General features: G+C 35.1%; 1 long non-coding RNA gene across 1 annotated transcript in view; it reads left to right on the forward strand.

Moving 5' to 3' along the window:
• The first annotated feature begins 1,353 nt into the window (after positions 1–1,353).
• LOC109549359 (uncharacterized) overlaps positions 1,354–27,312 on the forward strand; it is a 319,510-nt gene continuing 293,551 nt past the window's right edge. Inside the window, exons 1-2 of the long non-coding RNA XR_002175643.3 lie at positions 1,354–1,432; positions 3,102–3,189. This is a non-coding gene — a long non-coding RNA (uncharacterized lncRNA). The remainder of the gene's footprint in view (positions 1,433–3,101; positions 3,190–27,312) is intronic.

Here is a 27,312-nt window from a genome sequence, read left to right on the forward strand (position 1 = left end):
GCTATGTATCTACTATAGGCCTGACAAGTATTGTACAGAATATAAGAAAGAAGTCGTGGATGTCAAATGTAACACTTGTATTAATTAATAGTCTTATTCAATATTTGAAATTACTTCTCACAGATTATCATTGCATTATACATGAGCACAAACAACAAGGAAAATCAAATTATAATTGAATATATAGTTACCAATGTCGATTTTTTTAGAGTCAGGAAACGTTCCCTTTATCTTTGTTTTCATTTGTTTTTTGTACACTAGAAATACCTTTGTATTCATCCGTCATTCTTAAAACAATTTGATGTTTGTCATGAGACACAGTTGTTTTTCTTTTTAATCCAAGGTGAATAACTTTTCATAGAGTTTAGTGTGGGATCACTTTTAAACTACTTTTTTTCTCATGCTGATTTTCCCTCTTCTTTTTCAAATGTGAGGTGAACATAGTAGAACAAAACAAATGATAAAGACAGTTCTTTAATTTTTGCATGGCATTTGTTTACAATGAACTATTTTCAAATCTAAGTTCAAAATTATTACATTGTTTATTTACAGCCATTTTTTTATAGTAATACAAGCTGCCCATGAATGTAAAGACTAGAATATTTTGTACAATTTATTTGATATGAAAGAAGTTTATTTGAAGCCTGAAGCTATGTATGATGTACTTTCTTTTAGAGTTGATCTCTCTTATTTTTTCCTCATTAATACGTTTGTCTAAAAAGTGGTGAATCATTTATAAAATATAATTTTATATATGTATATTTTCTTTTTTGGAAAGGATTACAGAAGTTTATCATTTACCAATCATGGTATCTAGTAAACATGAGTATATATTCTCAAATATGTTGATTGATTAAATTATCTCAGGGGCTCAATAGGTATTGCCTTAGAAAAAATCAGCAGTTACTGCATTTCTTTGTCAGATACGAAGGTATATCAGTGCTCTTAAATGATTTTCTCCATCTATAGCATAAAATTATTTTTTTGTGTGTATTTTGGTTGGTTTAAACTTTATGTTTGACAAAATAAAACGTATTGAAAAGAAAAATGGATGTGGAAAATTAACAGAATAAATATATGTAGCGTTTTCATGCTTATACATAAATTGCTTGCTAATCATCAGCTTAGAGTAATAGAAAAGGGCCATCCTGATTTCCTCAACGTCATCATATTTTGGGACAATTGAAAATTATTCCAAATGCATATTCTGATGTTTAGATGCTTACATATTTACTTCATGATGTGACTATGTTTATAAAATAGTTTTAAATTAAAAATACAAAAATTGTGTTTTATTTAAGAAGACTAGTTTGCATCTGTTGCATCTATTACAGTATCTACCAACCAAAGTAATATGACAACTATATTATTCAACATAATTTCAGACAGTTCATAAAATGACATAAGGAGGAGCATAAGGAATAAAAGACAAGTAAGATGTAGTTTTCTTTTTTTAGAAGTGGGCCATCATCATTCTTTGAACAGGACATTTGTTTGCACAGCTCTAAATTAGCCATGTTGTGTTAATTTAATATTCATTGAATAAATATATGTAAATAAGCATAGAAAAGGGATGCTTCTTTCTCAGGCATCACTGTGTGTTGATTAGAAAAAAAAGTCTTTGAAATGATGCTGAGTGTGTTGGATTTCTAGAGATAGTGCTGTAGAATGTAAAACTTTTAGATTCTGAGTTCACGTTGTACGTTTTTCTAATATTCCTACAAGATTCCTTCAATAGCATTTACAACTTATTCCTAAAATATTTGGTTAAATTAACAAAATTCAATTTGAAATAAACCAAACTGAATAATTATACAAGATATAACTGTTTGTAAAACATACAAATACCAACATTTACTTTCCTTTGTTAAAAATTTTGTAATGTTCCATGTGATTATATCTTTTCAGTAGAATAAAGCCATATTGATACAAGGAGTTGCATACTTTATATTACATTAGATATTATGAGGCACAATGCATGCTTGTGTTTGGCAATGCAAGTTATGCTTTTAAAAAATGAATTAGATCTTGTAGTATGGGGAGAAAGAGTAGATGTAAGAGCAATATTTCTTTATGGACATCTGTTAAACATATAATACTGTCATGTACTATGATGGGGCTGACGTTCTACCCTACTTGTAAGTTAACAACTTGGCTTCATGGAATATAGCTTGAGACTCCTTTGTCAGAGATGAAGGATTTATTACTCACAGCACAGAAGGCAATATGAATTTTATGTTTGTATTAGTTTACTTTGGCCCCAGTCTCCCAAGTGAAGTGGAAGAGGACAAAAGTGGATGCTGAATACACAGTGGGTTTGTGTTAAAACTGAGTAACCCTGAGCTTAGGAAACCCAAGTTCATTATCAGATTCTGCAAGCAAGCCTGCCCAAACTTTGCCCTGGAGAAAGACATTATCTTTATTACACTGAACAGGAGACAAGTCTTTCCTTTATTCCAATGGGAGATAATATCTCCATCTTCCAAAATTCTTTGCTATACGGACATCCTTGAAAGGGTACGTTGAAGTTGTCAGTGTCTCTGCAGAAATGCAAGAGACCCCTGGAGAAATGTCTTTCAGCAATATCCACCTCACATTTCTACACTGCATTACCTCTGGTGAATCTTTCATGGGAATGTAAATTACTCTGATTAATCTGATTGACAAGGATTGGGACCAGATTTGTTTCATACAGTATATAATTAAGGCCACTATCAACAAGACTAGAACCAGCAATATGAGTCAACCTGCAATGTTGACTTCAGCCTTCCCCTGCAGGGTACCAGTATCAACTTATTGAACAAATGCTATACACTATTAGGGTCTAACTCAGAGAGAAAGGTGATTGATTATCTTTTTAAGTTTCTGTATTAGCCTTTCCATTTAGCCTAAGGCATTAATCTAGTTAGAGCAAGATGTACAGGGTTTAACTTGGCCCATGAAGAGGCCATCTGAGCAATACTATAATCTCTATCTATATTGTCTAAGCAATCAAAGCTGACCTGAATAACTTCCACAGCCAAGAGTGTCATTGATTGCTTCAGCTAAAATCAGGGACAAATTTTGTGTTCACTTTCTTAATTGAACAACTTCTATTGCAGGGAAAACTGCCTGCAGCATACACGTAAATAAGGGCAGCCTCATCTGGGAGAAATTTCTTCAGTCATTTGAGAGCTACATAATCTGCTTGTAAGTTGCTTATGAGCTCCCCTGAGGTTAAAGTCACTGTGTTTCAGAAGACAGGAGAGTTTATGCCTGGCTTCCACATAAGATGTACAATTCTGGGAGCACATATATACACCTAGAAAGTGGTGTTTACAATTATTGGGCCTCCCCCCCTCCAATGGGACTTATATTAGACAGGGGGCACAGTTGGAAAGTGTCTCTAATGTGGCCTTGCAACACGCTGGTAAGTCTTAGGGTCCCCCAATTCAGTTTAAATAATTGAGTCTAATCCTTGTTTTTGTTTGCTGCCTGAAAACAGTTAATCTAATGTGTCATTTGTCCGCGCCACCAGCTAGGTGGCCTTCTTTTCACACGTGTGGAATAATGGAGAGTGAAAGTGTGGAAGATCTGGAAGTGTTTTGCACAAGAGGTACAGAAGCTGGAGAGATTTCCTGAATTTTTTGATAACCCTTTCAGTAAGGTTAAAGGGAATGGCAAGCAAGTCATGGCCAGAATTATCTGGAGGAGCATTGCAGACCAAGCAGTTGATTAAATTTGTGATGCTTGCAAGTTTGGGAATTCAGCTTGGGAGAGTGCTACCAGAGTATTTCCCTTCATGAACAAGGCTGCAGGGGCAGTACTAAAAGATCATCAGTGACAAAAGATCATTAATGCTTCCTCTTCCTCATTCCTCCCAGCGTCTAAGCTGTCCTCTCCCCAGTGGAAATGTGTTGCTCTCCCTATATACACACAGAACGTGTATGCACCAGTAGAGTAATTATAACTTTACCTTTTGTCCACTTATTTCCTACCGACACACAGACATTTCATTCAGAAGAGTGAAGTGCAGGAGACAAGGGCATTTATATAGAAATTAATCAAGTGTTCTTGGATGTAGAAATATGTAAAATAGTCCTTCACCTTTGAGAACGTAGAATGAGGCAGCCATTCAGGTGAACAGTCTGGCACATCTCAGTCTAATTAATTTTACTGATACCCTGTATCCTAGCAATTGTGATCCTAGATATATATTCCACTCTCTACTCTCCTCTCCCACCAAACTTCTTTTACAGTTCAATAATGGGACATGCATTACAATGTCTATTAAATTATCTGTGCTGTCAACAAGATGGAGAAAATGTCTGTGTCCTTTACTGGATTAGAGGATAGTTAAATGACATGTAAGTACAACATGAGTTTTGTGCCCCAAATAGAAACAGTAGATTAGATGGACAGAGGAACATAGATAAATATTTTTAAGTTTATATAAAAAAAGAATTGTATATATATATATATATATATATATGGAATGTGTAATTATATATAAGACATATGTGTGTGTGTGTCACAATATGTTTCCATGAATCAAAATATATACACATAAAACAGGGAAATTGGAAATAATATTAGGGATATCTAAATCTATACTGGATGCAAGATATAAAGGAGTGGAAGAGGAAAAGTTTAAGTTTACATTGAAACTGAATTTTAAAGGAATAATATAGGCTTTGTTCACTCATTAACCCGTAGTCCACCTAATTCTTAATAAGAATGAGAATGATATAAATAATTAAGCTTTAAAATGCACTATGAGACTTGGGACAATTCTGTTGTTCCCCCTTCCTTTGTGGATTCTAAACTGACACTCTAAGATTTGCTATCTAATACATAAAGTATAAATTCTATTATATTTGTGGACAAAACAGATAATGCAAGCAATTACAGTGGATATTAAGGGGGCAAAATTTGTAGAGGATTGTGTTTCTGTTGGATTGAACATCCTCCAGAGCTTCCTGGGTGTAATCTGAAACCAGCCTGCATATACAGAAGGCAAGGAGAGACCAATGAAAGAGGCAGAGTACTCTAGATTGGTAGGTGGCAGGTTTTTTTCTAATTTTTAAAAATTGAAGTATAGTTGATTTACAATTTTAAATTAGTTTCAGGTGTACAGCATAGTTATTCAATATTTTTATAGGTTATACTCCATTTAAAGTTATTATAAAATATGACCAAATCCTCTGTGCTTTACAGTATATCCTTGTAGGTTAATTATTGTATACAGCATAGTTTGTACCTCTTAATCCTCTACCTCCATCTTATCCCTCACCCCTTCTCTCTCAGCACTGGTAACCACTAGCTTGTTCTCTGTTATCTGTGAGTATGTTTCTTTTTTGTTATATTTATGCATTTGTTTTATTTTTTACATTCCACATGTAAGTGATAATGTAGAGTATTTGTCTTTCTCTGTCTGACTCATTTCACTAGCATAATACCCTTCAGTTATATCCAAGTTTTTGCAAGAGGCAAAATTTCATTCTTTTTGTGGCTGAACAATATTCTATTGTGTGTGTGTATATATATATATATATATATATATATATATATATATATACACCACATTCTCTCATTCATCTGTTGATGGACATTTAGATTGCTTGCATATCTTGGCTATTGTAATTAATACTGTTATGAACATTGGGGTGCATGTATCTTTTTAAATTAATGGTTTCCTTTTCTTCAGATATATACCCAGGAGGGGAATTGCTGGATCATATGGTATTTCTAGTTTTAGATTTTTTGAGAAACCTCCATACTGTTTTCCATAGAGGCTGAATCAATTTACATTCCCAGCAGCAGTGTACTAGGGTCCCTGAATCTCTGCATCCTCACCAACATTTTGTTATTTGTGGTCTTTTTGTTGATAACTTGATGTGGTCTTTTCATGTAAGGTGATATCTCATTATGGTTTTAATTTGCATTTCTATGATGATTAGTGATGTTGCACATCATTTCATATGCCTGTTGACCATCTGTGTGTCTTCTTGGAAAAATGTCTAATATATTCTTCTGTACATTTTTTAATTGGGGTGTTTTTCTTTTTTTGATGTTAAGTGTACGAGATGTTTATATATTTTGGGTATTAACCCCTTATTGGTCATATCATTTACAAATATTTTCTCCCATTCAGTAGGTAGTCTTTTTGATTTGTTGATGGTTTCCTTTGCTGTGTAAAAACTTTTAAGTTTAATTGGGTCCCATTTGTTTATTATGCTTTTGTTTCTTTTGCCTTAGGAGACATTTCTAAAAAAATGTATTGCTATGATTTATGTCAATGTGTGTTCTGCCTATGTTGCCTTCTAGGAGTTTTATGGTTTCTGTGCTTACAGTTAGGTCTTTAATCCATTTTGAGTTTATTTTTGTATATGGTATGAGAAAATGTTCTACTTTCATTCTTTTATATGTAGCTGTTCCATTTTCCTAGCACTAGTTATTGAAGAGAATGTCTTTTCTCTATTTTATATTCTTGTCTCTTTTGTCATAGATTAATTGACCATAACTGTGGGTTTATTTTTGGGCTCTTTATTCTGTTTCATTGATCTATGTGTCTATTTTTGTGACAGCACCATACTGTTTTGATTACTGTAACTTTGTAGTATAGTCTGAAGTCACAGAGAGTGATACCTCCAACTTTGTTCTTTTTTCTCAAGATTGCCTTGGCAATTCAGGGTATTTTGTGTTTCCATATAAATTTTAGGATTATTTGTTGTAGTTCTGTGAAAATGTTATGGGTATTTTAATAGGGATTGTGTTAAATCTGTAGATTGCTTTGGCTAATATAGACATTTTAACTATTATTAATTCTTCCAACCTATGAATATTGGATATCTTTCCATTTTTTGGTATCATCTTCAATTTTCTTCATCAGTGTTTTTTTTATAGTTTTGAGATCATAGGTCTTTCACCTCCTTAGTTAAGTTTATTCCTAGGTATTTTATTCTTTTTGAAGTATTGTTATTTTATTTTTATTTTAAACATTAATGTACTTTTTTTATTGAAGTATAATTAATTTACAGTGTTGTGATAGTTTCAGGTATTTGGCAAAGTGATAGATATATATCTTTTCATATTCTTTACCATTATAGGTTATTACAGGATATTGAATATATTTCCCCATGCTGTATAGTAGGCCCTTGCTGTTTATCTATTTTTATATATAATAGTGTGTATCTGTTAATCCCAAACTACTAATTTATCCCTCCCCCGCTTTCCCCTTTGATAACCATAAGTTTGTTTTCTATCTGTGAGTCTATTTTTATTTTGTAAATAAGTTAATTTGTATCATTTTTTTAGAATCCACATATGTGATATAATATAATTTGTCTTTCTCTGACTTACTTCACTTAGTATGATAATCTCTAAGTCCATCCATGTTTCTGCAAATGGTATTATTTCACTCTGTTTTTTAAGATTGAGTAATATTCTATTGTGTGTGTGTATACACACATATATATATTATCACATTGTCTTTATCCATTCATCTGTCGATGGACATTTAAGTTGCTTCTGTGTCTTGGCTGTTGGAAATAGTTCTGCTGTGATCATTAGGGTACAGGTATCTTTTCAAATTAGTGTTTTCATCTTTTCTGGATATATGCCCAGGAGTGGAATTGCTGGCTCCTATGGTAACTCTATTTTTAAAGGAACCTCCATACTGTTCTCCATAGTGGCTGTATCAATTTACATTCCCACCAACAGTGCAAGAGGGTTCTCTTTTCTCTACACCTCTCCAGCATTTACTGTTTGTACATTTTTTGATGAAGGCCATTCTGACCAGTGTGAGGTGATACCTCATTTCAGTTTTGATTTGCATTTCTTAGAGCTACTTTTGACATATTTCATAGATATTGACAAGCTGTGTTTTTAGTTTCATGTGTCTCGAAGTGTTTTCTGATTTCCTCTTTGATCTTTTCATTGACCCATTGGTTTTTTAGCAGCATGTTGTTTAGTCTCCACATGTTTGTGTTTTTCCCATTTTTCTTTCCATAACTGATTTCTAGTTTCATACTGCTGTGGTCAGAAAAAAATGCTTGATGTTATTTCTATCCTCTTAAATTTGTTGATACTTGTTTTGGGGCTTAGAATGTGATCTATCCTGGAGAATATTCCATGTGTACTTGAAAAAATATGTATTATGCTGTTTTTGGATGGAACATCCTGTAGATATCTATTAAGTTCAAATGGTCTAAAGTGTCGTTCAATACTATGGTTGTTTATTGACTTTCTGACTGGGTTATTGTCTATTGAGGTAAGTGTGTTATCTCAATAGACAATATTGTGTTAAATTCTGTTAAAGTTCTCTACTATTGTTGTATTATTGTCAATTTTTCCTTTTATGTCTGTTAATATTTATATATTTAGGTACCCTTATATTAGGTGAATAAATTCTCTTCTTGTATGGATCCCTTTTTCACTATATAATGCCCTTATTTGTCTTTTAGTATAGACTTTGTTCTAAAGTCTATTTTGTCTAACAAAAGTATTGCTATCCCAGCTTTGTTATCATGTCCATTTACATGAAATATCTTTTTCCATCCTCTCACCTTTAGTCGATGTGTGCCTTTTGGTCTGAAGTGAGTTTCTTGTAAGCAGTGTATGGATGGGTCTTGTTTTTTATCCAAACAGCCACTCTCTATCTCTTGATAGGTGCATTTAGTCCATTGAGATTTAAAATAGTTATTGATAGGTATGTACTTATTGCCATTTTGTTACTTGTTTTCTGTTTTTTTTTTTAATAGTTCTTCTCTGATTTGTCTTCTAATTTCTTTGTGGTTTTTCTCTAATTAGTGCTTGTGTTCCTTTCTCTCTAGTCTTTGTGTATCTATTGTACATTTTTGATTTGTGGTTACCATGGGGTTCATGTATTTTAACCTATATCTACTTGTTTTAAACTGGTAGTCGTTTAAGTTTAAAGACATTCCATGAGTTCTATAGTTTTTAGTCCCCTCCCCATATTTTGTGTTTTGATGTCATATTTTACATCTTCATATTTATTCCTTCACTGTTTATTATAGTTATGGTTCATTTTTCAGTTGTCTTTTAAAATCTTCATACTAGCTTATTTAAGTGGTTGAGCCTCAGCTTTTACTCTATATTTGCCTGTATTAGTGGAATTTTTCCTTTCCTATACATTCTTACTTCTTTTTTCAGGTTCAGGAAGTTTTCAGCCATAATTTCATCAAATACATTTTTAACCCCCTTCTCTCCCTCTTTTCTTTCTGGGACTGCTATAATGCTAATGTTACTATGCATGATGTTGTCCTAGAGGTCCCTTAAACTCTTCTCTTTTTTAAAAATTTGTTTTCCGTTTTTGCTGTTCTAATTGGGTGACTTCCATTATCTATCTTTCAGATCACTCATGTGTTCTTCTTTATCAGCTGGTCTACTGTTAATTTCTTTTAGTGTGTTTTTTTCGGTTATTGTATTCTTCAGTTCTGACTGGTTCTTTTTCATATTTTCTAGTTCCTTGTTAAAATTCTCACTGTGTTCATCTATTCTTTTCCCTAGTTCAGTTAGCATTCTTATTACTAGTGCTTTGAATCTCTTTATCTATTAAATTACTTATCTCTGTCCATTAGTTATTTTTTCAGGGCTTTTTTCTTGTTCTTTCATTTGAAATAACTTACTCTGTCTTATTTTGCTTAACTTTCTCTGTCTCTATGAAATTAGGTGAAATAGTTACATATCCTGGTCTTGAAGGGGTGTCCTTGTGTGAGAGCATTTCTATAGAATGTGCATGGGCCCAGAGCTTTGGTGGGAGAGCAGGATCTGAAGTAAGCATGTTTTCCCCTAGGGTGTGCTGGTAGCTATCACCTTGGTAGTAGTTGGGGCTAGAGATGGAGTGGCTGGAGTCAGAGCCAGGTATGAGCCAGGGCTCCTTCTCTGCTCATTGGCCAACACCACCCTTTCAGAGGCAGGTTTGGGTCCTAAGTTTCTGGAGCCCAGAGAGTCAGGTCTGAGCTGGTTCCGTTCCCTCTAAGTGTGCACTATCATCCTTCTCAGCATTGGCACCTTCTCCTCAAAGGGCAGCAGATTGTAGCGGGATGGGCTGGAGTGGGCGCTGGTGCAGGCCAAGGCATGTGCTGATGCAGTCTGGGTACTAGAGGTCCAGACTGCTCCCCATCTGCTGCCTCCACGAATTCCAGTAATGGCTACCCTCACCTGCTGAGATGCTATGTTGAGTCTGAGCCAGATCCATCCCCCACAAAAGTACATACTTCTCAGCAATGGCACCTTTGCCTTAGTGGGGATATGCACTGTGGAGCAAGAGGGGCCAGATCAGCTCCCTTGTGTGGGTCGGGGCTCATGCTGGGGTGGTCCCAGTGCACCAGTGTTCCAGACTGCTCCTGATATGCTGCCCCCATGAACACCAGTAATGGTTGCCCTCAACCTGTGAGGATGCTGCACCAGTTCTGAGCTGGCTTTGTTGTCCACAACTGTGCACTCTCCTCACACGGCAGCCTTCACTCTAGTGTGGAGCTGTGTTGTGTAGCACGAGGAGCTGGAATGGGCACCCATTGTGAGTTGGGACATACACTAGTGTGGTCATGGGAAACTGACCACAGTTCTGAGCAGTGTCAGTATTCTTCCTCCACATTGTTTTGGGAGTAAGCAAGCATGTGCACACTCTTCATGAGTAGAATATAGGTCTTACAGCCCTGCTGTTAGTCCCACTGGTTTTCAAACCACCTAAGGGGACTTGTCTATCCAGTGTTGGACCCCCAGGGCTGGGTTGCCCAATGTGTGGTTTGAACAGCTCACTCCCCAGGGAGGATATCTGAGCTCAGTTAATCCCTTTCCTCTTGTGTGCTTCCTGCTAGTGGTGCAGGTCCCAACATGATTGTTTCTTTTCCCTTCCTACCTGACTCTGTGTAGATCTTTCCCACAGCTTTGGTTGTATTAGTGTCTTTCTGCCAGTCTCCAGTTGTTTTCAGTGAGAATTGCTCCACATGTAGGTGTATTTTTGATGTGTTTATGGGGGGAGGTGAGTGCCATGTCCTACTCTGCCATCTTGATCTCTTCCCAGTGGCCGGTTTAGTAAGCAAGGAAACTTACTTATCAGGCTCGTCTTGGGTGGCCGCAAGATGTGTAGATTTCTGCACTTGCTTGCCAAATCTTAAAAGTTTATATAGAGGCCTTAACTGGGTTCAGTCACATACACAGTCAGGTTGGTCTCAACACCATATTACCGTCTCAAGGCTGTGTCCCTGGGCAGCTTCTAGCTCAGGAAAAGCAAGTGGAACATACATTCCAAGGACAGGAGTGGGGGTGAGGAGCCTCTGATTGCCCAGGTCCAGGTCAAATGGGCAGTCACATCTTCTTAATGACCTCCTCCAACAGTTTTATGTCCACTTAAGGTATTCAAACATAATTTTTAAACCTCCCATACATGGTAAATAAAACCCATCTATTACTTGAATTGCTTGGATTCAGCCCTTGCCAAAAATTTGCAACTGTTGGCAATCAAAATGAAAATGGTTTATTAAAATAGAATGTGGAGTTTATCATTTGAGCCAACAAGGGAAATTGAACTACCTGAGATAATCTCAGACTACCACAAAAAGAGACTTTAAGCAGATTAGGAAAAAAAAAAAAAGAGAGAGAGAAGTTACCTGCATTTAAAAAAACTTCCAACCAGCAAAACATTCCAACCCTAGAAGGAAGCCTTGGTAATTAGAATCTGAAGTAGCCAAGAGTTAATTAGGGATTTTAATTTTGAATGAGGAAGTAGACTGCTTAAATTAAGCTATGAAATTAAATATGGGACTTTCAGTTTCTGACAGGATGACACACTTAGCAAAGAGTTGTTCTCTCGAATAAGCAGCATTGGATATTCTATCAAAGAAATGGTATGGAGAGGCACACAGGAGATTCTAAAACTATTGTTAATGTTCTAAGTTGTAAACTGGATGTGAGATACATGGGTGCTTTACTATTAATATTATTGCCATGATATAAAGTGTATACATACATACACATAATTAAAATAAAAATACATAATATGAAATATATAATATTTAGGACATTAAAGTATACGTGTTTCAGAAAGAGTGAAAAAATGAATGTAATACAGGATATTTTGCAAAAATAATGAGCAAGAATTGTCAAGAATTAAGACAGTTGTAGTACTTTAGGTTGAAAAATAATTTTAGTTATCAAACATAATTAAGTTAAAAATGGGAAATATTTTGAAATTAAAAATATCAAAAGAGATATTCTAAAATTTCAGAAAAATAATGAAAGAATTAAATTGACATCAGACAGCTCCACAAAACCTGGTATATTTGTTTCTTATTGTGATGTAACAAACTACGACAAATTTACTGTAATAATTTTCAAGAACTGTTGTAACAAAGTACCACAAACTGGGTAGCTTAAAACATGTAAATGTGTTGTCTTATAGCCCTGAAGGCTAGAAGTATGAACTCAAGGTGTTGGCAGGGCCAAGCTTTCTGAAACTTGTAGAGGAGAATCTTTCCTTGCTTCTTCATAGCTTCTGGTGCTTAACTGGCAATCCTTGGTGTTCCTGAGCTTGCAGGTATAGTACTTCAATCTCTGTCTCCAGGGAACATGATTTTCTTTGTGTTCTTCTCCTCTCTCTGTATACACATTTCTCTCTTATAAGGACACCAGCCATAATGACCTTATCTTAACTTGATTACATCTGCAAAGATCCTATTTCCAAAGAAGTTCACATTCACAAGTATCAGATTCTAGGCATTGGGACTTCAGCACATCTTTTGTGGGGGCACCATCAATCTCTAACATCTACTACTTTAAAAGATCACACAAACTTATGATCACACAGTTTCCAGGGGTCAGGAGTCTGGGCAAGGGTAAGTTGTTGGGTCTTCTGTTCATGATCTCACGAAGTTCAAGCTGTTATCCAGACTATGTTCTCATCTGGAGCTCAGATTTCTATTTGAAGCTCATTCAGGTTTTTGACAGAATTTACTCCTATGCAATTGCCAGACTGAGGTCTCCATTTTCTTGCTAACTGTTGGTCAGAGATTGCTTGCAGCTCTTTTGATGTCACCCTCAAGTCTTTGCCATTTGGCCCCCTCTCATAAGATGGTAGTTAATTTCTTCTAGGTCAAGCAGAAAATCTCTAACCAATAGGTTTTCTTTGAAAGCGCTCACTTGATTAGTTCAAGACCACTCAAGATAATTCACATTTGATTAGCCTGAAGTCAATTGGTTAGGGACGTAATCACACCTTCACTTTTGCCACACAACATAATCTAATCACAGAAATGACATCACATAATGTTCACAGATCCTGCTGAACTCAGGAATTATATAGACTATGTACTCCTGGAAGCAGGAATCTTGGAGATAACATTATAATTCTGACTACCACACTTAAGTTCAAGAAAACGTATGATTAATCATGTTTATATCCAGGAAAACTGCTAATTAAATGAACAGGAGAAATAGAAGTATCCCTTGGCATATACAGCCTCAGAATGTTTATCACATGAAGGCTCCTTTGAACGAATTCTTGGAGAAAGTATTCTGGTAGAAGAAGAAACAAATCACGGAGAATTATGGGAAGGATGGGTGAATAATTCTAAATTAAGTTTACCGATGGCATGATAAGCAATGACATTAAGAAAGAAAATATCTAAAGCATTCCTCACTAAAACCTTAAAGTAAAATAATGCTAGAGAATGGGCAAAGTAAAGTAACAGAAGGTATATCTGTAGTTTTCAGATGAAATGTAAACTTTGCTAAGCTTAAGAAATGAATAAGTAAAAATAACTTAAAATGGGTTATTTAGGAGTAATCAGAATAATAAAGTAATAATGGAAGTTTTCAAGCCAGTAAAATATTATATGAATCTTTTGATATATATAATTGAAAACCAAAAGAAAAATCTAATTTTGGTTAGGTATTAAGTAAACATTTTTCTATTCTTCATAAGAATTTGACTCTTAACTTTCTAGTTTTTCTGCCTGTAAACCTGCTAAAATTGGAATATCAACTAGGCAGCATTACTTATGGTAAAATTAACTACTGGTTATTAAATTGAAACTGAACTTGGAGGAACTATAAATATCAAGAGGTAACCTGAACTTTACGTTTTCCTGATGATGGAGCTCATGCCTTTCTAAGAGCTATTCTTCTGGACTTGTTACAAGAGATACCAGCTCATGTGTGACTTGAAATTTCCAAACTAAATGAATCCATTACCACTGGTGGGATTCTGGTCTCCTGACACCTGAACTTACTTGAGAGCTCAGAGAATATCTCCTGGACAGCTATATAAATGCTGCAAAGACAATTCTTAACATAGAGGAAACTTGATACTTTCCTGATGACAAGCAGTTTTCTCTTACCCTGTATACTTTTAAGTAACTCTGATGCCAGATGTGACCTTTTTAGTCTTGTCAGTTTGAACATTTGGTTGATACTGAAAAGATTCCCTGGTGAGCATTGTAATGGTAAAGAGAAAATAGATAATAAAATTAAAACTTAATATAATGTTAATTAGAAAATGCAAATTATCAGATTCAATTTTAAACATCTAATAATATATATTATATAACTGATATATAGAAAATGAAAAGGCATGATTATATAGAAAATTTCAAGGATGGTAAATAAAGACCATAAAAATTGAACCAGGACTACCCTGGCAGTCCAGTGGTTAAGACTCCATGCTTCCAAGGCAGGGGGCACAGGTTCGATCCCTGGTCGGGGAACTAAGATTCCACATGCTGCATGGAGTGGCAAAAAAAAAAAAAAATTGAACAAGAGGATAGCCAGAGTAGCAATTTTTTTTTTAACATCTTTATTGGAGTATAATTGCTTTACAATGTTGTATTAGTTTCTGCTGTATAACAAAGTGAATCAGCTATATGTATACATATATCTCCGTATCCCTTCCCTCTTGCTTCTTCATCCCACCCTCCCTATCCCACCCCTCTAGGTGGTCACAAAGCACGGAGCTGATGTCCCTGTGCTATGTGGCTGCTTCCCACTAGCTATCTGTTTTACATTTGGTAGTGTATATATGTCAGTGTTACTCTCTCACTTCGTCCCAGCTTACCCTTCAGAGTAGCAATTTTAATAAATGTCTAAAAGTATTTAAGGCTAAATATCCTAAGGAATGTGAAGAATATTGATAAAATGATTCATAAATTTAAAAGTATTACTGTGGTTTTCAAAATATTTGCACCTACCAACATAGCCTTAAATATTTATTGACAGAACTGCAGGGAGAAATATAATATAATGTATCATTGGGGATTTTTAACACACCATCCTCAGAACTTGCTAGATAAAGAAAACAAATAATAAGAGCTATGAATTTTTGTATAACATAGTTAATAAGCTCTTGGGGGAATCATGGGGGCCATCCTAGAATTCTCCTACCATAGTTTTCCTTCTGACCATAAAAAATTCACATTCCTCTCACATGTAGCATACATTGACTCCCTCCCAAGGACCCAAGAGTTTAGTCCCATTATAGCATCGACTCAAAGTCCAAAATCTCATTTAAATCATCTAAGGTTATGATGAGGCTCCTGAGCATAGTCTATTATGATCAACTCCTGGGACATAATCCCTAGCCTTATGTGGGACTGTGAAACTACAGAGATGTGTTATCTGCCCCCAGGATTCCCAATGTACAATGATAGGACAAGTATAGAATAATACAACAGGCATTGATCAAAAAAGAGGGGAAATAGAAGCACAAAAATGTCACTGGTCCGAAATAGTTCTGAAATCCAGCCAGGCAAATGTTAGAATTCTCTTCATTAGGTATTAAGGCCTAGGAATAATTTTCCTTTGCTCTCAGCTCTGTCATCTTGGTTCTAGCTTCCCATGTCTGAGTCATCCTATTTTATCAAAAAAGTTACTGTATCTTTGCAGCTGAGTTGTTTTATCAACTTGCTTCCTGCCAGTAGAATTTTGATGGTCTGACAGCCTCCCTTCACTTTGTACTTTCTCTGTCTCTTTTAGTCCAATTTGGGAGTGTCTCTACTGAAACAATTTTCTCAAGAATTTTGGGGGTCTTCCATGGATTTATCGTGTATTTACCCCATATAGTAAAAGTCAGATCCACAGATATTTTAGAGTTAATTCCTTCTCTACCATGGCTTCCTGTCGAGATGGCTAAGGGTCAGCACCCTTAAGTTTTAGAGATCCTCTGGTTTGGTTGAGGTCCGTAAGACACATCCTTCATTCCTGGAAAGAGCCCATTGTATGTTGAATATCTGACCTTTCATCTTTCTGGGGTTTTAACAAAATGTTACATAGTCACATACTTAGTCATTTCTGTATGCCACACTTTCAGTAGCCATTTCTGACTTTTGGAATATTTTGCCACTTGGAAGCACTGCACATTTTCAAAATCATCTAGTCCTGGTTCTTTTTTTTTTTCGTCATACTATTCTTTTCTCAATTTACCTTTCTTCTCTCACATTGTATTATATGCAGCAAGAGGAAACCAGACAAGCATCCTCAACTTTTTGCTTAAAAAGTTCTGAAACGATATATCATATTTGTCACTTACAGGTTCTGCTTTGCACATAATTGCAGGATACAATTTCACTAAGCTTACTGCCATTATGTAACAAGGATCTCCCCTTCTCCAGTTTGCAAAAGCATATTCTTCACTTCCTTCAGAAGTCTTATCAGCAGCGTTTTTAACAGTCTGTTAGAAGCAATATAAAAAACCTTCTCTATCACGCTTCTCAAAATTATTCCAGCCTTCATCTTTGCCAGATCCAAAGCCACTGCCACATTTTTAAAGTATTTGTTAGAGCACCACCCCACAGATACCAAAATCTATATTAGTTTTTATTTCAGTGTAGCAAATTCCACAAACTTGATTTAAGAGCACAGATTTAGGGTTAGGAATCTAAGTGTAGTTTGGCTGGTTCCTCTGCTTAGGGCCTTGACAGGCCGAAATCAGGGTGTGGGCAAGGACTGTGATATCCTCTGAAATTCAAAGTCCTTTTCCATGTTCAGTTGCTGATGGAATTCATTTCTTTTTGACTGTATTTTGGTCACTGTTTTCTTGCCAGCTCTTGGGCAAGCACTATTCTTAGTTCTTGGTGACCTAGAAAGGGTGAGAAAAATAAATAACAAAAATTAATTATATTAGGATATGGGAAAATCTAGAAAAAGTTAGAAGGGAACATAAAGCCAACCTGGGGATATTGCACAAAATACTTTATTAGATATGGAAAGCTTAGCAAGAATGGAAACACAAACTGTTAGGAGCTCAGTAGTGTCCCTAAGGCAAAAAACAAATGTTTTTCCTTGGATTTTGTCATTTTTTGGTATAAATTCCAAGAAAAAAATCTCTTTGTTTTCTTTGACAGAATCTTGTAAAATATAGTTGTAAATCCTTAATTATACAAAAATGAATATAATAGTAAGTTACATTTATTTCTTAAAATATAAGAATTAAATCAACAGAAAGAGTTCAAGATATTATAATAAATAATACAAGAAAATTGGGCTTCCCTGGTGGCGCGGTGGTTGAGAGTCCGCCTGCCGATGCAGGGGACGTGGGTTCATGCTCCGGTCCGGGAAGATCCCACATGCCGTGGAGTGGCTGGGCCTGTGAGACATGGCTGCTGAGCCTGCGCGTCCGGAGCCTGTGCTCCGCTACGGGAGAGGCCACAACAGTGAGAGGTCTGCGTAACACAAAAAAAAAAAAAAAAAAGTAAGGGAATAAAACTAAAAGGAAAGAAGAAAGCAACTGGCCTGGAAAAAATTTTTCTCCTATGATGAGGAGAGGGTGTAGAGGGCAGGTGACTCAGTCTAATATTCTTATAAACATTCTTGTAAACAATTACTTGGAAAATAAATTATTTTTCTTATTGGGAAAGTTAAAGTTGGGGATTGTTTTTTATCATGATGCCCATGGACTGATTGCTTGTGTTAAACAAACATGAAATTTTAGATTTATGGGAGATTCTCTCCCAGAAAGACATCAGATAAGGTACATAACTATCTAAATATTAAATGTAGATTTTCATAACTGAGTTAGTTCCTTCCGTGTAAATAAAGTAAACCACCTTCATCACTTAGAAACCTCATCTGACAAAGAGAAGCAGGACCTGGGAAGATGTGTTAAGAATCCTCGACTACTTCCTGCCCCACCTGTGGCTCTTAATTTCCTCTATCCTTGAAATTACAGTAAAGCTTGACACTGGGTAAGATGTCTGATACATGAAAGTGTGATTTAACAGTTTAGTCCTTTGTAAAAGTTCAGAGACCATGGAGGTTTAAAATTGGTGGGATTTTATCATGTTTGTATTCTGAAGGTAAAATATCAGAGGATATGGGAGAAGAGCCAAGAGGATATAATTGGTGCAGCAGCATATTACAAGGGAAGTTAGAAACAACTTCTGTATATCTAATGAGTGAATCTCAAATAAATTGTATCATATATCGAGAAGTTAATTAAAATGTAAGTAGGGAAGACAGATGCATTTAGATTTTGTGTCATTATTCTCAGTTAAATAAAAAAATTGTATTAAACACTAGCTTCCAAAATATTACCTGGAAAAAATGGGAAAAATTCACATTCCCAGGTGATATCCACCCCACTCCCCCAAATTCTGGTGCTATAAATTTGAGGTAGAGCCAAAGAAACTTACATTGTAAACAAGCATTTGAGGTGATATTGTTGCAGTTAGTCTACTGAACACAATTTTGAACCTCAACTATGGAAAATTGTGTGAAATACTCCCGGAAATAAAATTTTGTAGTAATTCTGTTACCTACACTATTTTATTTGATAATTTTTCTTGTCTGATAATTTTTGTAAACATTACTGAACTGTAGACTTAGTCTATTTGTTGGATAGTCTAGTGTATTTATTGTACAACCAGATAATGAAGCATTTATTTACTATCTTAGGTTTTATAGTACACAAATCCATAGAGGTGTCATTAGTATACTGAGCTTATCCTTGTTGTCTAAATGTATGTGGTTATCATTATAAACTATATATTTCTAAACTTTGAAAACAAATATTTATTGAATACACACTAAGTACCAGATACTCTTTTAGTCATTTGGGATATATCAGTGACCAAATCAAACAAAAATTTTTGCCTGTCTGAAGCTTATAGTTCAGGGATGAGAGGCAGATAACATGCAATAAAGATAATAAATAATCTAGCATGTTGTAAGGTGATAAGTGTTGTGGAAGAAAATAAACAGTAGAGCAGGAAGAAGGCTCACAAGTTTGTGGAGTGAGATATTACAGATTACAGCATTAAATTTGGTGGTTAAGAATAGAACTTACTGAGAAGCTGACTGTTGAGAAACTCCTTGAAAAGAGTAAGGGACTTCTATGCAGATATCTGAGGCTGGAGTGTTGCAGACAAAGGACAGGGCTAAAGTAAAGCTGCAAATGTAGCAGTAGACCTGGTATACTTCAGAGGCAATGTGGATGGAATAGAGAATGTGAGAGGTGATATATGGTGGAACTGAGGAGCGGATGATATCATATGACATCACAAATATTTTGGCTTTTATTTAAGTGAAATGGAGACTGAAGTGGCATATTTTTAAATGATTTTCTGTTAAAAACAGACTGTGGTAGGGCAGAGTGTAGCACCAGGAATAACTTCAGGATGCTGTTTTTGTATTTTAAGTGAGAAGTGGTGGTGGCTGAGTGAGATGGTAGTTGTGAAGGTAGAAAGAATGGGAAGGAGTTTGCATATATGTTCAGGTAAAGTCAGTGGATTTCCTGATTATTGGATATAAGGTGTAAGAGAGAAATAAAGGAGTTAAGAACGACATTAAGGTTTCTGGCCAGAGCTGTTGGAAAAAATGGAATTACCATTAACTTTGATGGCAAACATGGAGGGAAGAGTTTTATGTTTGGAAATACTGTGTTTGATTTGTCTAATAGACATAAGCATGAGGATGTAGAGTAGTCAGTTGGCAATACAAAATCAGAATTTGGACAGGAGGTCTGGAATGAAGCTATAGATAGTATTTCAAAGCCAGGAGGCCAGATATCTTCTGCAACAACAATATTACTAATCTGGCATTATTAGCCATGCCCCAATTACAGTTTCAGGAACTATTTTTGCAAGGTTACATTTTTACCTTGTGTCTTCTGAGCTTTGCATATTCAGTCTTTTAATTTATTCATCGCAGAGAGCTGGTAATAACTTACCAATATAGTCTTTCCCTAGAATTATCACCATTTTACCCCTCTGTTCAAACATTGCAATTTTGCCAGCTCATATCCATTTTAGCATCTTTTTTAAAATTTTCCATTCTCATTTTAAAACTCCCCTTTGTTTCAGTTCCTTCTGCTTCCTAACCCTAATGTATATTTCCATGTTTACATCTAATTTATCAATTTTTTAAAATTTTTATTTGTTTTTGGTTGTGTTGGTTTTTCATTGCTGTACGTGGGCTTTCTCTAGTTGGCGGCAAGCAGGGGCTACTCTTCACTGCGGTGCATGGGTTTCTCATTGAGGTGGGTTCTCTTGTTGCAGAGCACGGGCTCTAAGTGTGAGGGCTTCAGTAGTTGCAGCACGCAGACTTAGTAGTTGCAGTGCACTGGCTCTAGGGTGTGCGGGCTTCAGTAGCTGTGGTGTGCGGGCTCTAGACTGCAGGCTCAGTAGTTGTGGCACATGGGCTTAGTTTCTCCACGGCATGTGGGATCTTCCCAGACCAGGGATTGAACCCATGTCCCCTGCGTTGGCAGGCAGATTCTTAACCACTGCGTCACCAGGGAAGTCCCTAATTTATTAATTTTTAAAACATCATACCAGAGAAAAGAAGTTTATAAACACATGCCAGGTTCAGGGTAAATTTTAATGGTCCAGATGGAAAACAGAGTTACATAAACATTCCAAGTTCATATCTGAGTTTTATATCAGAAAATAAAATGCAAATATGTGAATAATACCCTTGTGTTTTGTTTTTTTTTAAGATGTTGGGGGTAGGAGTTTATTAATTTATTTATTTTTGCTGTGTTGCGTCTTCGTTTCTGTGCGAGGACTTTCTCTAGTTGTGGCAAGCGGGGGCCACTCTTCATTGCGATGCGCGGGCCTCTCACTGTCACGGCCTCTCTTGTTGTGGAGCACGGGCTCCAGATGCGCAGGCTCAGTAGTTGTGGCTCACGGGCCTAGTTGCTCCGCGGCATGTGGGATCCTCCCAGACCAGGGCTCGAACCCGTGTCCCCTGCATTAGCAGGCAGATTCTCAACCACTGTGCCACCAGGGAAGCCCCCCTTGTGATTTTTTTAAGAGAAAATAAACCAAAATAAAAAGGAAGGAAAACACACTTTAACTTTCTATCATTTTGAGTTGTTAGAAAGGTTGCAATAAAAATAAATATTGTTTCTGCTGAACAATTTTCCTTAATCAGGTAATTTAAAAGTGCATTTAAATATAAACTAATGTTAAGAAGTTATAGTAAAATACATCCTATCTGTTCACACTTAAAAAACATAAATCATGTAAGTAGAGCTGAAAAACTCTACTAAGAATAGGGAATAGTTGAGTAGACATCAAATGTTATTAAAAGCAGAATATATTTGTTTTTCTCTCTTTTTTGGGGAAGGAGAGATAGATGTAAATACTAATAAAATTTGGTCCTATTGTAACTACTTATTAGCATTCACATTTCTACAATTTAATAAACTTTATATATGTATATGTAGAATACACATAATACATGTATATTTTATATGTATATATGTATAGATAGATACAGATATAAAACCATCATCTAATACTTCAATTTATAATGTTGTGTTAGTTTCAGGTGTACAGCAAAATTATTCAGTTATATATCTGTATAAAACATGTTTATATTCTTTTTCAGATTCTTTTCCATTGTAGGTTATTACAAGATACTGAATATAATTCCCTGTGCTGTAGAGTAGGTCCTTGTTGTTTATCTATTTTATATATAGTAGTGTGTATCTGTTAATCCCAAACTCCTAATTTATCCCACCAAGAACTTTTCACTATAGAATTTGAAGAGTAACTAACATATATTACATATAAACTGAATCATTATTGCATTTTTAGTTTAAACCAGTTTTTGTGCCATCTGTCTTACTTATGGCTGCAATATTGATGTGGTATCTGAACAGTTCCTTCCACAAAAACCAGAAAAAAAGCAGCAACAGTAATCGACGCAGTGGGGCTCAAAATCAGGTATTCTTGAGATTTATCTCAGATATTTTCTTAAGGCCTAAAACACCTGGGAATCTCTGTTTTCAAAGGTGACTAGAGTACTTAAAACCATGCTGAGAATTTTAAGTGGTTGAATAGACTATCTCAATAATTCCTCAACATTTCTTTTACTTTATTAGAGACACTCCTGATGAAAAAGATGAAAATTCACAATAAACCACATTTAAAACGTACTTTGTTGGGGGAGTGTTAAGTTTTTTAGAATAAGATTTCAGAAAAATGTGAAAGCCAAATGGACCCTTTCTGGATTTGCACCAAATCATGGAGAACTCCTTGATTAAAAACCCAGACAATGAAGTATTCACATTGCATGTAATAAGTTCATATTGATTCATAAATAAAAGTTCATGTTGATTGATAGTTGATTCTAAAATGTAATTGTATGTATACCCATTTTACTGTTTTATTTTGCTGATTAGGAAGCTCAATCAAGCCAGCAGGAAGTAGAAAGATATTGAGAAAGATAAGCTATGTAGATACTTGCAGTGAATATATTTTCATTCTCTCTTTAATATCTGTACTATGTGCACTTCAAATATTGTGATGGATGAAATTATAATGAAAATATCCAAAGACTAATTTAGAATTTCCTTTTGTCTCTATGACATCTGTCATAAAATGAAATCGAACTTCATTTTTGCTGTCTCTCTTGTTAAAAAATATATTTTTATACATCTTAATATAGCAGTTAAGAATCCCTGTGGGAAATATAATTTTGATCTTTTATGGAAGCAGTAAAATCAATATATTCTGAAAATGTTAAAATTACCTGTGACTGTTCAGACAACACACTAAATTCATACCAAGTGTGTCATCCCCCAGGGGTCAAATGTCATGTTATGGAACTGGCATAAGAGCAGTGGAGTAAATGGAATGTATAATAATAAATGTTGACTTTTAAAAATGTATTTATATCCTTACTTTTTATAGTATTTTGCTTTATGGACATAAATCAAGTGCTGAATTATTCTGTTAGATTATGTAATAAATATATTGTGATTATAGAAACCATTTTCCTAGTGTTTTCCACTCCTTGAACAGGACTATCTGGGCTTCAAATACAAAGAGGCATTGTACCAAGACATTAATTCCACCCCCCTTCAAATTATAAAAGCTTTTCATCAAATATAACGTTATTTAATGCTCCATAGAAATGATGTCATGTTGTAGTCGATGAATATATAAACTCCATGGGTGTTTTTTAACAGAAATAAATTTTAGTCTTCATTATAATCTATTAATTTATCAATAGTCAATGACAAAGTTCACAGATAAAAACTTCTTAGGAGCACAGAGAAAAATACTCTAAGACCTTGCATGTGCTATGCATATGTTTGAATATATATAGTTATTTTGCAAACAGATCAACTTATCTGCAAATGTTTATATGATACAATAAAAGTTTTATAAGCAAGGGAAAAATATATATGTAGTATTGAAGGCACTAGTGTTAAAACTGTTCAATACTGATATTGAGTTTCTGAGATTTGCATGTAAATAGTTAATATTTTGTTTTTCATTAACAGAGTAATAATTAAAAAAAAATACTAGTGTGAGTCACTTTCTCAATTTGGCCAAAGATTTAATTTCACTTTAACTCCATGGAATTTTCTATTGTATTAAAGTGATTAAAAATAGTATGTTATTTTTTTAATCCCTACACAAGATTTTTCTCTTAGCTTCTTATGTTCCTCATCTAGTATTCTATTTTTGTGCCCATTTGTAAATGAGTCAGTAGTTCATGCTAAGTAATCACTAGCTGAGATATGTATCTGCTAATGTCTTTACCTCATTTTAGGGATATCTTTGTAGTGACATTCCCAACTCAGATAGAGTTACATGGAACAGCCATATAAATGAGACCAAGAGATGGAATCTCAGAACTAAGGGTACAATTGAGTGATTCTTTATCATGAGTTTGTCACCACTTAAGTCTTAAGGGACTAATTCTCTGGGCAGTGAGTTTCTTTGGAAATAGTGTATTTCATCTGACAAACCCGTAGAAAAATGATCTCTTTAAGATCAGATGTATTCTTGAAACCTCATGTTACAATTCTATCCACTTCTAGGGTCTTCAAAAATCCCTCACCATTATTAGAGTTGGAATACTCATGAATCTCACCTGACCTCTGACATTTCCTGGTGTGTGCATACATCTGTTCAAAAATCTTGGATCTAGGTAAACCCATGATTATGCTCATTCTTCAGCATCAACCATTCTCCAAAATGTAAACCACTTAGGTCAATTCCAGTCAATATTATCACATAATTTTACATATTACCTTGTATTTCTTTACATGCCCCTTTATTTTATTACTGACATCTCCTTCCTTGTGTCCTACATAAATTAAACCCCACACCTCCCCTTCAGGATTACTTCACAAAACAAGCTTCATTCTTATTCTCATACCAAACCTGGCTCCCCTAAGAGAATGGTAATTTCTCAGAAATCTCTCATGGGTGTCTCGCTCACTGACCTCATATACTGCAGTCCTTAGGTATAGAACCAGCATCAGTACACACCTTGATTTTACCATTTGAGGACACTGAAGATGCCTTGACTGCCACTATGATTTTTACACTCTTTATATTCCTCTATTATATAAAATCTCCTTTTCATTGTGTATATGTATTTGGTTCTTCCTTTCTCTTTACTGATCCTATTGATACCATCTACTTATGTCCTGTCCCCCATACCCACACTTTTCTTTCTTTTGATAAATACCTTTGGAAACAAACTGATAGCTTTTCTTTTAAATTTAAGTAAGGTGGCTTTTCTGCAAACGTGTAACATTCAATTAAGTGACCTATCTAGTGGCTCAGCCACAATAATTTTCTCTCATTTTGGGTGGATTGCTTCTTCATATAGTATTCTAATTGTGTGCCTATTTGTGAATGAGTCAGTAGTTCATGCTTAATAGTCACTACTACTGTGATTAGACTATGTCTACACGTTACTTCATTCATCCACTCCCATTAATGTGGTTACTTATAAATGTGGTTATAATATATATATAATATATATAATGTGGTTATATATTATTATATATTATAATAATATATTATATTATAATAATATATTTGTAATTATATATATTATATATATAATATTATATATATAATATATATAATGTGGTTACTTTATAAAAGTTAATAAACCTTCAAACTGGATCCTTTTTAAAAACTCTTACCTAACCTACTCTTCTGCCTCTAGAAGCCAGTCTTCTTATTGTCTTATCTCATTCCCTATGTAGCCTAAATTCCAGTGTGCAACACTGTACACAAGTTCTTGCCAGCATCCTCAACATTCTAAATCCCTTGTTTCCATTCTGCTGCTTTGCACCAGCAGCCTGGAAGCAATGCAACTACCTTCTCTGCTTGATATCTGGATTACCACTAGCTAATATTTTAGGGAATCTTTTCAGGCTCTGTTTACAAACTTTTCCAAAATCACTTTGCAATCTATAATTTTTGGACAATTTTTTTGATATTTTTCTCTCTACTTCTTTTTGTGTTAATACTTTTTCAAGTATTTTATTTGATTCTCAATGTACCTTCTTCCATGGGTTTTCTACTTGACTCATTCTGCCAACTTTTATCTCAGGCTACAAACTGGCTCCAATTTGCTTGTAAATTCAACAACTAGCCAGCCTGTAAATGTAGCTAGGTGAAAACACTGTACATTCCAGTTCTTAGTAATTATTGTATTTGTAACCACCACACTATAACAATATTTTAAGATATCAGTTTTACTTAAGAATATTCTTGATAAAGCAGAAAAAGATTTTATTAAATCTTGACCCTTGAGTGAAATGATTTTCAATAGACTCTATGACAAAATGGAAAATATGAAAGAAACATGATGTTTCATGTAAAAATATGGTGGTTGTCTCCAGGAAAATAATTTGATTGTTTGAGTTGTGAGCTGACCTAGTTGTTTATTCATAGAACAGCATTTTTCACTAGGCAAACTATGGCTATTTAGATCTCAAAATGGATGTCACTTCAAGGAAGACAGTGAAGATATTTTGCCAGTGATAAAATGTAAGATTTGGTTAAAATTAGAACTTTGGAAAACTTCTGTTCTTCACCATGACTTTGACAGCCTCCCAGTACTACAGTATACTTTTATGATGAGAATAGTAGTGATATAAATGAATGTAATTAAAAATATTGTGTTGGGGCTTCCCTGGTGGCGCAGTGGTTGAGAGTCCGCCTGCCGATGCAGGGGACCCGGGTTCGTGCCCCGGTCTGGGAAGATCCCACATGCTGCGGAGCGGCTAGGCCTGTGAGCCATGGCTGCTGAGCCTGTGCGTCCGGAGCCTGTGCTCCACAACGGGAGAGGCCACAACACTGAGAGGCCCGTGTACCGCAAAAAAAAAAAAAAAAAAGAAAAATATTGTGTAATGAAATATATTAACAATTGGAAGATCTTTATTATTCAGTGAACTAATATTTTCCGAATGACTAATGCTTGATGCTACAAAATTATGCTTGGGTAAAAGATCCATTCAAATTACAAAACAAACCAATGGATTTGTTTTTTCTATTGGAGTATAATTGATTTACAATGTTGTGTTAGTTTCTGCTGTACAATGAACTGAATCAGCTATATGTATACATATATCCCCTCCCTCTGGGACCTCCCTCCCATCCCCCCATCCCACCCATCTAGGTTATCACAGAGCACTAAGCTGAGCTCCTTGTGCAATACAGCAGGTTCCCACTAGCTATTTCACAGACCAATGGATTTTAATGTAACATCAATAAGCTTTTGGATTCTGCATTGGGAATACATTTCATGAAATCGCCATTTATTGAGTTTCGGAGTAGTGTCAAAGAATAATGTCTGCATAATCTGAGAAGACTTTTGAAATACTCCTCTTATATCCTACTACATAATCTGTTTGATGCTGGATTTTCTTCAGCATATTTGCAAAAGATTGAATGCAGAGCAGATAAACAATCCAGTTGTCTTTTACTAATTTAGATATTAAAGAGGTTTTCAAAAATGTAAAACAGTGCCCTTTCCCTATTTTTTATTTTTCACAATGTAGTTTTTTCATAAAAATGTTATCTAAATGAACATGTGGTTGGTGTATGATTTTAT

The sequence above is a fragment of the Tursiops truncatus genome, chromosome 7, assembly GCF_011762595.2.
Source record: "Tursiops truncatus isolate mTurTru1 chromosome 7, mTurTru1.mat.Y, whole genome shotgun sequence".
NCBI lineage: Eukaryota > Metazoa > Chordata > Mammalia > Artiodactyla > Delphinidae > Tursiops > Tursiops truncatus.